General features: G+C 47.2%; 1 long non-coding RNA gene across 1 annotated transcript; it reads left to right on the top strand.

Annotated features, from left to right (window-relative positions):
* Nucleotides 1-2,927: 2,927 nt before the first annotated feature.
* LOC116645140 lies at nt 2,928-14,818 on the top strand. The gene is made up of 3 exons (XR_004301911.1): nt 2,928-2,951; nt 13,422-13,540; nt 14,530-14,818. It is a non-coding gene; the product is annotated as an uncharacterized LOC116645140 (long non-coding RNA).
* The last annotated feature ends 1,561 nt before the right edge of the window (nt 14,819-16,379 follow it).

Below are 16,379 nucleotides of genomic sequence, written 5' to 3'. Positions count from 1 at the left end.
AGGGCAATGGCCCTCTCGGCCCAAGACTGCCAACCTCGGCTGGCACCTGCCTTGAGCACGCGGGCTCCGGCCAACAGCAATAACAATATTGCCTAATACCCACCCAGTGCTTACTGTGTCCTGGGCCCTGGGCCAAGCCCCCTCCCTGATTATCCCTCCGAATCCCCCAAACGACCTCCAGAGACAGGGGCCATTTTCATCTTCATTTTACAGGTGAGGAAGCTGAAACTCAGAGAGGTTAAGTGACCCGTGCAAAATGGCCCAGCATGTGAGGGGTCGAGGTGAGATTGTGAAGCCAGAGCCTGGAAGCACAAGTCTTAACCCCAAAGCTCTCTCTGCTGTCAGGGCAAGCTTCTCTAATTTGATAGCCTGGGGCAGCTCCCACCTGCTCAGGGGGCTCAGGCCCTATATTCACACACGTGGGACTGGCAGGAGCCGGAAGCCCACCTCCGGGGGCTGACTAGGGCCCTCATTCATTTACTGAACACCTGCTGTGTTCCAGATCCCGTACTAGGCGCCAAGGACCCACTGGTCAACAAAAACAGACCGAGACCCTGCTCTCACGGAGCATATATTCTAGTGGGAAAGAATCAGACAAATATGTATCCAATTACAAACTGTGACACATGCCCAGAAGGAAAACTACAGCCGGTTTTGCGGGAGAACAACACAGGAGGACATCATTGAGACAGTGGGGAGGCCTTTCACAGATAACATTTATACCCTAACATAATCAATCAATCAACCAATTGATTAATCCAGGCCAGAGAGGTTAAGTGACACGTGCACCATGGCCCAGCATTTGTCAGTTTCACCCGCTGTGATTTGCGTGGTAAAGAGGTTTCCCTCAGTTTTCCTCAATCAAGGAAGAGTGCTGCAGCCCACGGGCATTTTGCCATTGGCTGAGAGAAAAGCCCCTGAGTTTCCAGATTTTGGTGACCTCAGAGTAAAAGGTGAAGGGAAAGTATAATCTCACTTAGTTTTGTGGATAAAACGGAAGGGCAGGGTCCCCCACGCCCTGATCCGCGATTGAGCGGCTGGCCCCGGGCCTTGCTCCCCGCCCTCGGAAGTGTGGTGCTCTATCGCCACCTGGTGGACGTAACACGCCATGCAGGGGGCGGCCCAGCTCCCCCGTCTGGGGTAGGACTCGGAGTGCGGCTGCCCTCCGGCGGGGGCCGAAAAACAGGCAGGGGGTTCAGGTGACTTCTTGGCAAGGGGCGGGGCTGAGGAGAAGGAGCGAGGGTGGATGGGGAACTGCTGCTCGAAAGTCAACTGACTTGGAGAGCGACAATGGCCCCATTGTGTCCGGGGGCCTTGACCTTGATTTCCTGCCACTCTCATCCCCGGCGTGCCATCACCCGGGTCTGATTGGCCGGGAGTCCACTCCGTGACAGTGGGCGGGCGCGGGGGCTGGAACCCGAGCGACCGGCTCCCCGGAGGCCCGGGACGCGCAACTGGCCCAGTCCCTCCAGGAAGCCCAGGGAAAGCCGACACCTCTCAGAAGTCCTTTCCTACCCGCTCTGCACCAACAGGAGTGTGGGGGCCGGAACCGCCGGCTCTCTCGTGGAAAGGCGTGGCGCGGGGTGGGGTGGGAGCTAGGGACTGAGAGCTGCCCTCTGAGAGACCCTGCTCCAAATTAGTTATGGGATCCTCGGACACAGGCTTTACAATCTCCCACTTTTTTTTTTTTTTTTTCTGTTCTTTAAGTACACACCCACGGGTACCACCACCATTCCCATTGTAAAAAATATTACACAATCCAATAAAAAGCTAAAGCTCTCCCCCTTTGTCACACTCACCGCCCTCCTCTGGTAACTACTATTGTTAGTTTCATGAGTGTCCCTCCTGACCTCGCTCAATGTATATGAATCTGTACAGTATGAAAATATGTCTATGAGTTTGTGTATGGACTCTCTGGACCTCCATTTTCTAATGTGAAAATGGAAATAAAAAAAACAGAAAAGCTTCCTGAGGTCATTGATGGGGAGTGTTTAGCTCAGCACCTGGCACCATGTCAGTGACTATTGTCATCATTACCATCTTTCTTGTCATTATCATCGGGACTCGGACCCAATTCTGAGGTCTGGATAGAAGCCCTTTCTTACTCCACAGCCTGCTCTTCCCCCTTCTAACAAACTGTGATAAAAATCTGTGTTCTCTAATGCCTGTGTTTTTTTAAAGCTAGAAAGAGCATCTGGTGTTTTCTGCATGTTCTTCCCTGCCCTTGGCTTCCTTCACCCCCCCTCCTCCCCTCGCCTTCCATATTTGACCTAGAGGCAACCACTCACCCCATAGAAGGGAGATCATCCCATTCTGGGCCAGAGGAAGAGACTTCCGTGGCCCACATGGCGCTGCTGAATCCACATAAAAGTGGTCCCCTGAGCAGCAGTAGGGCGGGTGGCTCAAGAGCGCAGGCGCTCTGTGAAAGGCCACATGGTAGAGCAGGTAAGTGCAGGGGCAGCTGGCTGAGCACCCCAGGATGTGGCCAAGGGCAAGTCCCTTCACCTCTCCGAACCTCAGCTCTCTCACCTGCACAATGAGCTCCTAACAGTAGCCACCCCATTCAACTGCTGTGAGACTCACGCGGTACCCATAAAGGGCCCTGGCACTGAGAAAGCTAAGTGGTAGTTATTATTATGTTGGAAAACAACGTGTCATGTTTATTTAGCACGTTAGGCTTTAGCACGTTGCAAAGGGAATTGATAAGTTCTTCCTTCTCTTTAAAAGGAGTTAGTCCGGAGAAGAAAGTTTGGTTTTGATTGACAAGTCTCAAGAGAAAGGGAAATTCCTTTACCTACTCGTCTGTGGAAGCAGCCACCTGTCACTTCCTGGAGCTGTTGCTGGCCCCTGAGATGGCCAACAGAGCTCCCTCCAGCCAGAGAGCACCAGAATACAAGACACTGAAGGACCTCACTGCTCCTGATGATGCAACAGGGAAAAGTCAAACCCACGTGAGTAAGACGAAGCCACATCACCCATCAGGCAGGTGCTCTGTGCCAAGCCTGTGCCACACCACACTGCTCAGCACGCGGTCCCTGTGACGCAGGGGCTTTATTGGGGGGAAAAAATTAATGCACGTACTAGCTCATATTTATTCAGTGCTTATTAGATGCCAACTGTGCTTTAAGCCTAGTGAACAAGTCTAGGAGAGAGAGGATTTTGCCCTCATGTAGCTTGCTTTTAATAGTTCTGCACATGGGAACTTCCTCTCCTTCTTTTTTTTTTTTCCAGGTATAATTTACACACGTTAAAATCACCTTTCTTTTTTAGTGTAAAGTTCTATGAATTTTGACATGACTGTGTCTGAACCATCATCGCAATCAAAATATAGAATATGTTCATCACCTCCTGAATTTTCCTTTGCTCTTTAGTGACCAGCTCCTCCCCCATCCCCAGCCACTGACAGTCACCAATCCTCCATCGCTGTCCTAATAGTTTTGACTTTCACAAAACGGAATCTTTCAGTATGTAGCCTTTTGAATCTGGCTTCTTTACTTACCATGATGTTTTGAGAGTCATCTAGATCGTTGTACCCATCAGCAGTTTGTGCCTTTTTTCTTTCTTTCCACTTTTTATTACAAGAATTTTTAAATATAAAGTTAAAAGAATAATACAGTGAACACCTATAAACCTACTACCTAGATTCAATAATTGTTTCCATTTTGCTATATTTTAAAATGATGTATATACATAGGCATATATTTGCTGCACCATTTGAAAGCACGTGGTAGACACTGACACTTCCCCTCTAAAACTTTACATGTATTACCTAAGAATGAGGACAACTGAGAAGCATGTCACACTGAGAAAGTTGACATCAATTCTCAAGTGTCATCTACTACCCATCCATTTGCAAGTGTCCCCTATTTCAAAGAAGTCTTTTGTAACCTTTTACCCACTTGTCACAGTTTTGTTTCTAAATTTTTAGTTTGAAATAGTTATAGACTCACAGGAAGATGCAAAAGATTAGAGTCTTGTGTACCATTTAACCAGCTTCCTGCAGTGGTGACATCTTATATAGAGCTGTAAGAAAATATCCAAACCAGGGCACTGACCTTGGTACCTTACGATTAATTACACTGCAGACCTTATTCTGTATTCACCATTTTATAACCTGCACTCGTTTGTGTGCATGGATGTGTGTATAGTTCTATGCACTTAAATCCCGTGTATGGATCTGTGCATCTACCACCACATCCAAGGAAGGTAACTGTGACCTCACCACGGAAGGACTTTCTATTGCTGCCTCTTTGTACAGACACCCACTCTCACTTCATGCCTCCCTGTCCCCTGGTGATCACTAACCTTTTCTCCAACTCTCTAATAGTCTTATCATTTTGAGAATGTTTTGTTTATGAAATCACACAGCATGGAATTTTTTCACTAAGCATAATGCCCTTGAGGTCCGTCTAGGTCGTCGTGTGTATTCTCAATAGTCCATCTCCTTTAGTGGCTGAGGAGTGTCCTTACACAGATGGACCCCAGGCTAGCCGTCCACCAGCTGAAGGACATGTGAATTATTTCCGGTTTTTTGGCGATGATACATAAAGTTGCAAACGTTGGTGTGCAGGTTTGGATGTGAACATAAGGTTCATTTCACTTGGGTAAATACCTAGGAGTGGGATCGCTGGTTGCACAGTGAAGTCTAAGTTTATCTTTTTGGGAATCCCCGACCCCTTCTGCTCGCTGGCCGCCCCACCTTGCATTCCCAGCAGCACGTGTGACAGTGGCCTTTGCTTTGCAACCTGCCCATCCTGGCTATCATCCTCCTTTTTTTTTTTTCCTCATTCTAGCCATTCTAATATATGTGTAACGGTATCTTGCATATCTTTTAAGTCATAAATAAGACTGTTATAACTTCTTAAAGCACTCCAGTGGCTTCCCATCAATGACTTCCCATTGAATAAAATTCAAACTCATTTCTGAGGCCTTCCCAGACCTCTTAGAGGCTCTGTCTCTAGCTCTGCTCCAGCCCCAGCGACCTCCTGTTTTCTCTAATGCCCTGAGCTAGTTCCTCCTTCAAGGCTTTTCGCTTGTGGTTCCTTTTGCCTAGAATGTTCTTGCCTCAGGTATCCACAGGGCTCATTCTCTCCCTCTCTAACATCAGCTTCTCAGAGAAACTTGCTGATGGTCAAAATAAGCCCCATCCCTGCACTCCCCTTCACAATTCTGTTACCCCGTTTTGTTTTTCTTCATGGCACTGACCTCTGCTTGGGATAATATACAACAGTCACTGAATCAGTTGCTGTCTGTCTCCATCCTAAGGGCACCGATTGGCTGTTGGACAACTGTCTCCACTGCTCAGCACAATGCTTGGCACAGAGGAAACACTCGATAAATACTCGCTGAATGAATGTGTATCAGAAACTCTGACCCTTTTCTCATCCTCCTGACCCACCTTTTACTCATCTGGCATCCTGGCAACCAGCTGGGAGCAGGCGAAAACCCCTTGGCTTAGCTGCTCCCTATGGCTCTTGCCTTCTGCCCAGGGCTTCTCTCTGACCTCGAGCACCACGGTCTGCTGGTCTGGGGAGGTTAATCCTGCTGGGGCAACCGCTGATCAATGGAGCTGGAGTTGGGAGATATTTGCTCCCTTCTCTGACACTGGGTGGAGGCTCTGAGGTGCACTCGGCCGGTCCCTGCAGGATGGAGCCCCAGTTCCCCGCAGCAGTGACCAGCTCCAAAGCACACCATGTCCTGGCTTGGTTTCCTTCCCATCTGCTCTCCCCACTCCCCTGCTCCTGTCCCCTAGAATCAGGCCTATAAGTGACTTGCAAGTAAGCTCTTTCTCTGCTTTCTCTCCCTGCAAAGAGGTAGCAGGGATGGAAAAGAGCTCAGATTAAATTAGAACAAATATATGGAGCCTGTAGTCTAGTGGGAGAGACAAATAGTAATTAAAAAAAGGAAACGATTTAAATAACTACGGTTGAAGGGATAGATTTTTCAACAAATGATGCTGGAGTAACTGAATATCCAAAAGGAAAACAGTGGATCTCAATCCCTACGTCACAACATACTTGAAATAGATCAAAGAACTAAGTATTTAATGAAGAAAAACTATAAAACTTCTAGAAGAAAGCATAGGAGAAAATCTACATGACCTTGGGATAGGCAGAGTTTTCTTAGATCACAGGTAAAACTAATCATAAAAAGGGGCAGAGACAGCATTAAGAATATGAAAAGGTAAGTCACAGAATAGAAGAAACTTTTGCAATACATATTTTTGACAATAATTTGCATCCACAACATACAGAGAAATATATAACTCAGTAAGAAGAAGGCAAACAGCCAAATTAAAATATGGCAAAAGATTTTAGCAAATAGCTTAAAAGAAGATATACAAATATTCATAAGCACATGAAAAGTTGTGCAATAGTACTAGCCATTAGGGAAATGTAAATTAAAACCACAAGATGACACCATACACCCATTAGAATGGCTAAAATTGAAAAGACTGGTAATAAGTGTTGACAAGGACATGGACCAACTGGAATTCTCATGCATTGCTGGTAGGAGTGTGAAATGGAAAAGCACTTTGGAAAAAAGGTTGGCAGTATCTTATAAAATTACACATACACTTACCATCTGCCTAGCGATCTCCATTATAGTTATTTACCTGAAGGAAATAAAAATGGATGTCCACACACAAGACTTGTACCGGAATTGTCAAAGCAACTTTATTTATTTTAGCCCCAAACTGGAAATAGCCCAGGGGTCCATCAACAGGCCAATAGATACATTGGAATATTCATTCACATACATTGGAATATTCATACAATGGCTTGGAACTCAGTAACAGAGAAACAAATACTGATAAGCGCTACAACACGAATAAACCTCCAAAACATTAGGCTGAGTGAAAGAAGCCAGATAGAAAAACACATACCATATGATTACATTTAAATAAAATCCTAGAACAAGCAAAAGGAAGCCATGGGAACAGGAAGTAGAGAAGCGGTTGGCTGGGGCTGGCCCTGGATGGGTAGGGGGTGGGGGATATTGACTGGAAAGAGCGATCAGGAAAATTGAATGGGTTTTGGAAATACTCTATATATCTTGAGTAGAGTGGTGGATATATGGGTATTTGTCAGCACTCATCTAACGGTACACCTTTTATTTATGCAAATTCTACCTCAATAAGGCTGATTTTGAACGAGAAAGAGCTATAGCTTGTGACAAGTGCTCCAAAGGGAAGAGAATATGGTATTATAAGAGAGAAAAATGGAGAAGGAAGACTACTTCTGATTGCTTGGGCAAGGAAGGACTCTTGAGGAGGGGACACTGGAGCAGAGATCTGAATGTCAAGATGGAGCCAGCCATGGAAAGATCTAGGGGAGGGCATTCTAGGAAGAGGTCACTGCAGGAACATAGACCCAGTAGCAGGAAGCAGTTTGGTGCTCTCGGCAACAGTCCGAAGGCCAATGTGACTGGGTGAAGTGGGTGGAGCAGAGAGTGGTAGGAGGCAGGGTGGAGAGGTGGGCAGGAGCCAGATCTTGAAGGACCTTATCAGCCCTGATAAAGGTTTGGAATTTGAAACGAATAAAATGCACATCCCTGTGTGGGTCTAGTAGGGCAGAAACACATAAGCATATAAAGGCAAAATAGGGTCATGGGTGATATATTTGGGGAGTGTAAAAGGAGGGATTACTCAGCACTACTGGGAAGGCTTCCTAGAGGAGGTGACATTTCAGTCGAGATTTAAGGAAGAGTAGCAGAGGAGAGAGGATATTCCAGTGGAAGGTACTGTGTCTATAGAAGCCCAGAGACATGCAGCCCCATGGAACATTCGAAGACCTAAGCATAATGTCAGTCTAGCTGGGGTTTTCCCTGTAGGGTAGGCATGGAAGTGGCAGGAGATCTGAAGCTGTAGGGACAGACTTTTGAATCCTGCAGAGGATGGAAAAACCCTAAAGAATTTTAAGTAAGGAAGTATTAGGGCCAAGTCTACATTTCATTTTAAAATTTTATTATTTATTTGTCAAAGAGAGAGGGAGAGCACAAGCAGGGGGAGCAGCAGAGGGAGACCAAGAGGGAGAAGCAGGCTCCCCGCTGAGCAGGGAGCCCGATGTGGGGCTCGATCCCAGGACCCCGGGATCATGACCTGAGCCGAAGGCAGACGCTTAACCAACTGAGCCCCCCAGGTGTCCCTAAATTAACACTGCAAATCAAGCCCTCCAGAATGGGCAGGTGGAGAGCAGGACCACTGGTTCTGGAATGAGAACACGGGGAAGGCCTGAACAGGGGCAGGCGGGGCAGGGAGAAGGGCCAAACTCTGTGAAGAGGTGACTGGGCCTGTCCTGAAGCTGGGGGACCACGTGGTTTCTGGCTTGGAGGCCTGGCTCCCCTGGGGGATGATGAGTTAAGTAGGACCGATGAGGAGAAACAGGTTGAGGAAAAGATAGGCAGTTTGAGGCACCAGGGGGCCATCGATGCGGACTTGAATGTGCACCTGCTCCCTCACAGGGCTCATTACTTGAAGATCCCTAGGCCCTGTCCCAGGGAGTCAGAAGCAATGGGTCTAGAATGGAGCCCGAGAAACTGCGTATGTACAAAGGGCTGAGGGCCACTCCCACTCTGACGCTGGTAGACGCCACACCTACGGGTGCTGCCAATTTGGCCGCTCCAGGGGCCTGGAGCAGGAGGTGGGACAGGTGCATTCTCATCTGGAATGTGGCCAAAGCAGTCGGGCAATTCAGGCAAAGGTGGCATCTAAAATAGGGCTCGGGCTGGAGTGAGAGCAAAGGTAGCTTGTGTCTCCACTGCGGCAGCTACAGAATTGCAAGAGAGTGGCCCTGGTCATCATGTGTAACTCCTGATTACGTGTCCAGGGAGCCACAGAAACTAGGGGTGGGGCCAAGGCTGAAGCACAGGTCTGCATACGCACCCTCTCCTAGGTTGTAGATGGGGGTGGGTATGGGGAGGATTCACGGAGGCCGTGGTGAACTCTGTGTGAGTTCCTCGAAGAGAGCAGCTTCTACTCTGTGCACCAACCAACCTTCACTGCAGCTCTGCGAGCTTGGTCCTATTATTATTTCCATTTTACAGATGAGGGAACTGAGGCCTCAAGAGGTTTAGTAAATTGTTCTGGGTCCCAAAGCCAGGATGCAGGGGAACCCGGGCTGGAACACGGGCCTCTGGACCTTTCGAATCATAGCATCGCCCTGCCTCCACAAGTGGGAGAGGTCACTTTTTCTCTTAATCTTAAATGATCTTCCAAGCAAGGGAGGGGGGCACAGTACAAGTTTTCTTTGTCTCGTCCTATTCAGAAAGTATGTATGTCCTGGGGGCCTGGGTGGCTCAGTCGGTTAAGTGCCTGCCTTCGGCTCATGCTTATGGTCATGGTCATGGTCCCGGGGTCCTGGGATCGAGCCCAAGCCCCGCGTCGGGCTCCCTGCTTGGCGGGGAGTCTGCTTCTCCCTCTATCCCTCCCCCCTGCTCATGCTCTCGCTCATTCTCTTACTTGCTCTCTCGCTCATAATAAAATCTTTAAAAAAGAAAGAAAAAAAGAAAGAATCTAGGTCCTTGCTTCGTGTGTTTTCCAAAGAAGAGGCTCCCAGGGCCTCATGGTGCAAACGGAGTTGTGAGGTCCCAGCCAGGAGCCCTTGCCTGATCGCATCTCACAGCACTGCCACCCACCTGCCTCCCGCAACAGAAGGAGGTGGTTGAAGCGGCGGCCGCGGCAAATCTGTCCCCAGCGCCGCGCAGTCCCGTTTGGCTGTGATGAAATACTCACGGCATATGGCTGCAAAGCTACTATCCTGAGAGCGGACAGGAATGGGATTTTTCATGTGCCAGATTTCACTCCCTCTCTGAAACAATTCTTGTAGTAAACAGAGGTTTTCTGATCTTAAGATCTGGAGGATGGGAATTCCTTTACACCTTTTAAGTAAAACTATTCTCTTGCAGAGTTTCATTCTATTGATGGTGCAGATGTTTTTTAAAACATTAAAGCTCTTCTGGGTTCCCTCCCTTCCCCCAAAAGCCAGGACAGGAGGAGGCCAGGCCACCACCAACTCTGTTCCGGCCCCAGCCCACCCCAGGGAGGAGACCTACCTATGCGGGTGGCTGTCACCCCTTGGCAAATGGGGTGGGGAAGAGGAAAGGCTTGCTGAGCATGGGAGGCCGCGGGGTGGAGGAGGCGAGGACGGGCCAGGAAGCGAGTAGAATGTGACTTTTAGGAGGAGAATTATTTTGAACCACGTCTTGTGCGCTGACAGCATAATAATCATTATTAGGACCTCAGATGGAACACGAAGCCCGCCCTGAAGTAAAATTTTCCCTTTCAGATAAGCGTGGCTTGTCAACCCACCATAGGATGGTTCTCTGCCAACCTCCTCCACACTGGCCGGGGTTGGGAGGGGTGGGTTGTGTGGAATGTTCCAGCTGCTTCCTCACTCTTACCTTTCATTAAGGACTTCGCTTTTTTTAGTAAACAAGCCACCATTTTTCTACCTTAGCCTTATGAAATACTTGTGTGCAAGGACCACAGCTGTTTCTGCAGCTTCCTACCCACATTGAGTTTCAGAGCTGCTATCTGGAGTCTTACCTCCCCAGGGACGCTCCTGGCCACACTGTGACCTCCAATAGAGGGGCAGACCCAGGGCCTGAATTATGCCAGATTATTTTTTGGCTTTCACAGTGTTTTCAAAATCAGTTTTCACGTCAAAATCCTGTTTGCGGGCTCCTCTTGAAAACTCAGAAAACCTAGCTGCAGTGGGCCACTTTCCCTGTGACACGTGGCTGAATAATAGTGGCTCCCTTTGCACAGAGTTTGGTCTCTGGTTTGCCAGAGTCCCCACCACTCCCCATCACCCCCCATCCGCACCCTAAGAGAGAGTAGTAAAAAGGCAGATACGGAGATAGGAATTTCAGTCTTGACTCTACCACTTACTTTCCGTGGCTCCTGGAGCGGGTGTCTGCATCTCTCTGAAGCCTGCTTTTAATCCCTATGAAGAGGAGAATAAGGCACTCACTGAGACTTTGCCAGGTTTGTTTATTGGTGTATACTTCCTGTCAATAACAGAGGCAGCTGGAAGATGTATACAAATGGACACACTATTGCAAATGTAAGCTTCATCTAAGCAAGGATTTTCTAAATCTGTTTTGTTTATTCCTACGTCCCCAAAGTTTAGGATAGTCCCTGGCACATGGTAGGCGTGTAGCAAATGTATTGAATGAATATGTGGATTTAATGTTGCCCTGAGTTCTTATGCTTCATATGTCATATGCTGAATTATTATTATCGGTCCATTTTATAAATATAAATGCAAATGGACATAACGGTTGAGTATTTCAGGGCTATTCTTCAGAGCCGTTGATGGGAATTTCATGGCCGAACTCCACTGAGTCATCGCCTAAGAGAAAAATGTGTTTTACTCCAGGACTGGGATCCTCAGATCATTATCTGAATACCAGGCCACTTGAGGAATCAGCGCCTCAAAAAGTCACAATTAAAAACGCAGGCATTTATGTGATGCTTCTTGAGAACTCAAGGTGTGCTGTACAAACATTTAAAGCATTAAGTGCTCCCGGAAGCCCTTTCCTCAGAAGTAACACTTCCAGAGAGGAGAGTACATTTAGGTAAAACCAATGGCAGGTTTTATGCCAGATCTCAACAAGGCTCAACCTCTGAGTGCTGAAAATTTGCTCCCCATTGGATGCAACTTTCCTGGAAATACAGGAGAAGATAGATTGACTCCCAACTTGATTCAGCGTTAACCTATTGGACTGTTGTATTACTTGTGCCGTAGGCTTGTGGTTCGGGTATCGGTGGCCTATAGGGGTCAGCTGTGTTTTTTGTTTGCTGGGCATCCGTTTCCTAGTTATGGTAACTAAACTTCAGTTTTCCTAGGGAAGCCATTCCTTGCGCACTTTCAACTGTAGGATTTGGTGGTGCCTCACCTCACACCCAGCTCCAGGGGAAACCATGGAAGGAGCCAAGGTATCACATCTCATGGCTCCAACTACACATTCAGAAAAAAGCAAGTTACCGAAAGCCAAGGCAAACACTAAGACCTGGAGCTTTTCTTAAGACTGTTGGGAAAGAGAATGCCTTTTGTTTGCTGGGACTTTCTGCTGTGAGAATGTAATTCTGACACTGCCAGAGGCACTACTTGAGATGCCAAGAAAAGAGAGCTGAGCCAGAGAAAGCAGGAGAGGAGAGTCCTGGTGACAGTGTTTGAGTGACTGGATCCAGCCACGCCTGAAACTCACTTTTGAATTTTTGGTTTCATGAGCCAATAAATAAAATCTCTCTCCTTCTTTCTTAAACCACTTTGAATAACATTTTAGTCAATTGCAGTGGAGATGTTCGTAACTAGCAAATTAGAATTTAAAAATGTAGATCAGAAAAAGAGGCACAAAACTGTGAGATCCATTGCTCAGATAAAAACCAAAACCTTGAGCCAAGGCCAGAAGCAAACTGATGAGTTTGCCTCTTTTCCTTGACCTGGACCTCAAATTCCATTAGACTCTGGCAGAGCAGTGAGCTAAGAAAGAGAAGAAGCAGCATAATTGTTTGTTTCATTTCTTTAATACCCTGACACAAAACAAGAATCCAGTCATTCTCTTCTGGAGTTGGTGCTTGTGTTGGCCACATTCATTGGCTTTGTTTCACATGTGTTCATTTGTCTGCTTCCATAAATAGAAGATACTGAAATAAGCCAGAGGCCAGGTCTTAGTGGACCTCTCCAGTGCTTTAAAACTCTCTGGACTTGGGGCGCCTGGGTGGCTCAGTCAGTTAAGCATCTGCTTTCGGCTCAGGTCATGATCCCAGCAAGCCCCGCATCGGGCTCCTTGCTCAGTAGGGAGCCTGCTTCTCCCCCTACCTGCCGCTCCCCCTGCTTGTGCTCTCTCTCTCTGTGTCAAATAAATAAAATCTTAAAAAAAAAAACTCTTTGGACTTGACCTAGAGGAGTTTCACTAGTGTTTGCCATTGAGCCAGGGAGTTCCAGAAAGATGTCCAACTTGAGCAGCATCTAGAGGAGTCCGTTTAGTAGAGTTACTGAGTCCTTCTGTGCCAGGCTCCAACTTCCACACCGCTATGAGCAAGTGATGGCAGGCTTTCTCTTTTTGAGGAAGGCTTGTTTCCAGTCCCTGACCCTTTGGGGCTGCACCTTTGCTGTGACCCCCCCTTTCCCTTTTGACCAGCCTAAACTCTGCTGCCCAGAGATTCTTTACAAAAGACTGCCCCCCGTTCTCATTTCCCATTCCCAGGAGCGTCACGGGTTCCCTGTAGGTTTCATATTGAATCTATACTCTCCTTAGCCTTTAATAAAACAAATGCCGAGACTAAAAGCTCACAGTTTGGAGCTTTATGGAGTGCTGGCACTATACTTAGGTTTCACATGCATTATCTCAGTTAATCCTCAAAATGATGCTATAAAGTAGATATTAATGCTGTCCCTTTTTTTTTTTTCCAGATGAGGAGACGAAGGCACAAAGAGGTCAAGTAACTTGCTCAAGTCACATGGCCAATAAGTGATGGAGTCCGAATGCAACCCTGTCACTCCAGCTCCAGACTCCATCTTCCTACCAGAAGGTTCTGCTATCTCCAGAGCTCTTCCACAACCTGTGCTGTCTCTTACCTTGTTCCTCACAACTCTACAATTTCCGCAGTCCACTTAGGCTGGTCTTATGGTTATGCCTACTGTTCTCTGATTTTGTTGTCTTTGCTTATTTGTTTAGTCATTCATTCATTCACTCACTCAGCACATATATACCGAGAATGCTCTCTTTTCTCCCACTTCTCCAAATCCTGCCTTTCCAGGCTCTGCTCCACACCCTTCCTTTCATGCATCCCACCTTAGCCAGTGTGGCACGGCCTCCCTTTCAGGAGTTCTGGGGACACAGGAGGGTATGACAACATCGTTGAGCATTCAGTTTCACAGGGGCCTTACCAGGTCTCATGCTCTCTGGCTTTTCCACCAGGAGGCAGATGCCTGGAAGAGGAGTTAAGGGAGCACCTCTCCTTTTGTAGCCATCACAGCTTTGAGTGCACATTAGCCATCCAAGAAACATTCTTTCATCGAATTGTTGAGTGAACAAACGGGATCCAATGAAAATACGATGGTTTTTAAAATGGCCTTGTGAAGGGGCGCCTGGCTGGCTCAGTGGATAGAGCATGTGACGCTTGATCTCAGGTTTGTGAGTTTAAGCCCCATGTTGGGCGTAGAGCTTACTTCAAAAAAAAAAAAAGTGAGATAAAATGGTCTTGTGAAAAATCATGAATCTGGATTCTTCCTGTCAACAAGACTTCATGTAAAGTTTATGAGGTAGGTGTTATTATCCCTATTTTATAGATAAGATTGAAGCTCAGAGAAAGTGGGTAAGTTGGCCACATTCATAAAATGGATACATCTCAGAGCACAGAATACCCAACCACTGCATCCTGCTGTCTCTGCAGTCCTTAGATGGTTCTCATGAATTCACGTATGTGGAAAATCCATTGCAGCTTCTGTGGCTAATGAACTTCTACAGCAAATATGCTTTGTCAGGGCCTTCTACACAGACATTTTTCTTTATTTCCAGAAATGGAAGGAAACTCACTGCTGTTGTGAAGAAACTTGGTGAAACTCCAGCAACTTCTACCACTGGCCCGCTGCTGAGTCCTGGGCTCGAAAAGAACCACGTGGGATGTGCAACCTGGCCATGTCTCTCGGGTTCTTGGTTCCTGCCGGCAACATTCTCTGGGTTTGTACTCACATGAGAGCACTCCTTCACTGTGGACGTGGAAGTGGATGTGGGAGTGGGAAATGTTCTCTTTTTCTTTTGCTAGTTATGCCCTCTCAATCCCAACCGGCTCAGTACAAGGGGAGTGGGCAGGGACATTACCGAAAATATAACTCATCATCTCTTCTTCCCCAGCACAGCCTCCATTTGTCCCAACTATCATGAGAAGCTTTCCTCCCTTTCAAGGCAGTTATCCCTGCCTTACACCCCCTTCCTCACCTTGTCCTGACCTCATTAGAACCTTAGAGGTGTATGCTTGCCCGAAGGGCCTAGAAAAATTTCCTGCCAAAAAGTCTTAATGTCAGAGTATGGTCCCTGGTCTTCCTTCTTCTTCTTCTTCTTTTTTTTTTTAAGATTTATTTATTTATTTGAGATAGAGAGAGAATGAGAGAGCACGAAAGGGGGGAGGGTCAGAGGGGGAAGCAGACTCCCTGCTGAGCTGGGAGCCGGATGTGGGACTCAGTCCTGGGACTCCAGGATCATGACCTGAGCCGAAGGCAGTCGCTTAACCAACTGAGCCACCCAGGCGCCCCTCTGGTCTTCCTTCTGCATCAGTGTTCTGTAAAGGGTGGATCTTGCCCCTGATGGTCCAAATATGGTTTTGGGGTGTGCGTGAGTGACCTTCATTCCTCAGAGGCTAAGAGGCAATGCTGTATTGCCCTGCCAACCTTAGAAGGACACCATAACTCCTCAGCACCCCTTCCTGGGTCTCTCTTTATCTTGCTCTCCCTTTCAGGAACGTGTCCCCAAACCACTGCTGCTTCTCCTTTCTCTCCAATCCCTTCTCTGTCTCGGCTCCCAGCGTGTTTCCCCTCCACCATATCCCTCAAACCTCATTCCGGCTCAATTCTTCCCCCACCCTCCCTGACCTCCACGTGGAGTTCCCCTCTTCAGATCTGCCATACAACCTAGGTCTCCCTGCCCCTGCCCTGCTCCCACTAATCTCTGTGCCCCTTGGGACCTTGGGTTCATGTTTTCAGTATCTTCTATTAGTACAGCTAATGCTTCATGTCTGAAGCCATGATTCTTCTCTACCTTTCACAACTGTCTTTTTTTTTCTTTAAAGATTTTATTTATTTGAGAGAGAAAGAGGGTGCGTGCGCGAGAGAGCAAAAGCAAGGGGAGCAGCAGAGGGAGAGGGAGAAGCAGACTCGGGGCTCGATCCCAGGATCCTGGGATCATGACCGGAGTGGAAGGCAGCTGCTCAACCAACGGAGCCACCCAGGTACCCCTCACAACTGTTATTTTTCCCATCTGTATGTGTTTCTTTTAAAAATAAATGTATAAAAGTAAAAAAGTATCACTTAAATAGTAAATAGTAAACAGTACAGGTGCTACTTTGAAATGAGACACATTACCCATCATCTCATCTTCAAAGATCATGTCTCAGTCAGCTGGGCATTGCCAATCAGCTAGGCGACGCCAAAAGGTGCTCACTGGAAACGGATTATAAAATAATTTTTTTATCTTTTAAATAAAAAAATTCAATCAAGGAAATTTACAGGTCTAATTGTCTTTAATAAATGATTCCTAAATCAGGCAGCATCCCGTCTACCTAGTAGAGAGGAGTTGTACAAAATGGAAGGGTTTTTTTTTTAATAGGAGGGAGGTTGGAGCAAGGAAGTTATTAGCAAAAGAAAAGAAAGGAT

The sequence above is a fragment of the Phoca vitulina genome, unplaced genomic scaffold (genome assembly GCF_004348235.1).
Source record: "Phoca vitulina isolate PV1807 unplaced genomic scaffold, GSC_HSeal_1.0 scaffold32, whole genome shotgun sequence".
NCBI lineage: Eukaryota > Metazoa > Chordata > Mammalia > Carnivora > Phocidae > Phoca > Phoca vitulina.
The sequence above is the reverse complement of the archived record's forward strand: the minus strand, read 5'-3'. Positions and strand labels throughout refer to the sequence as shown.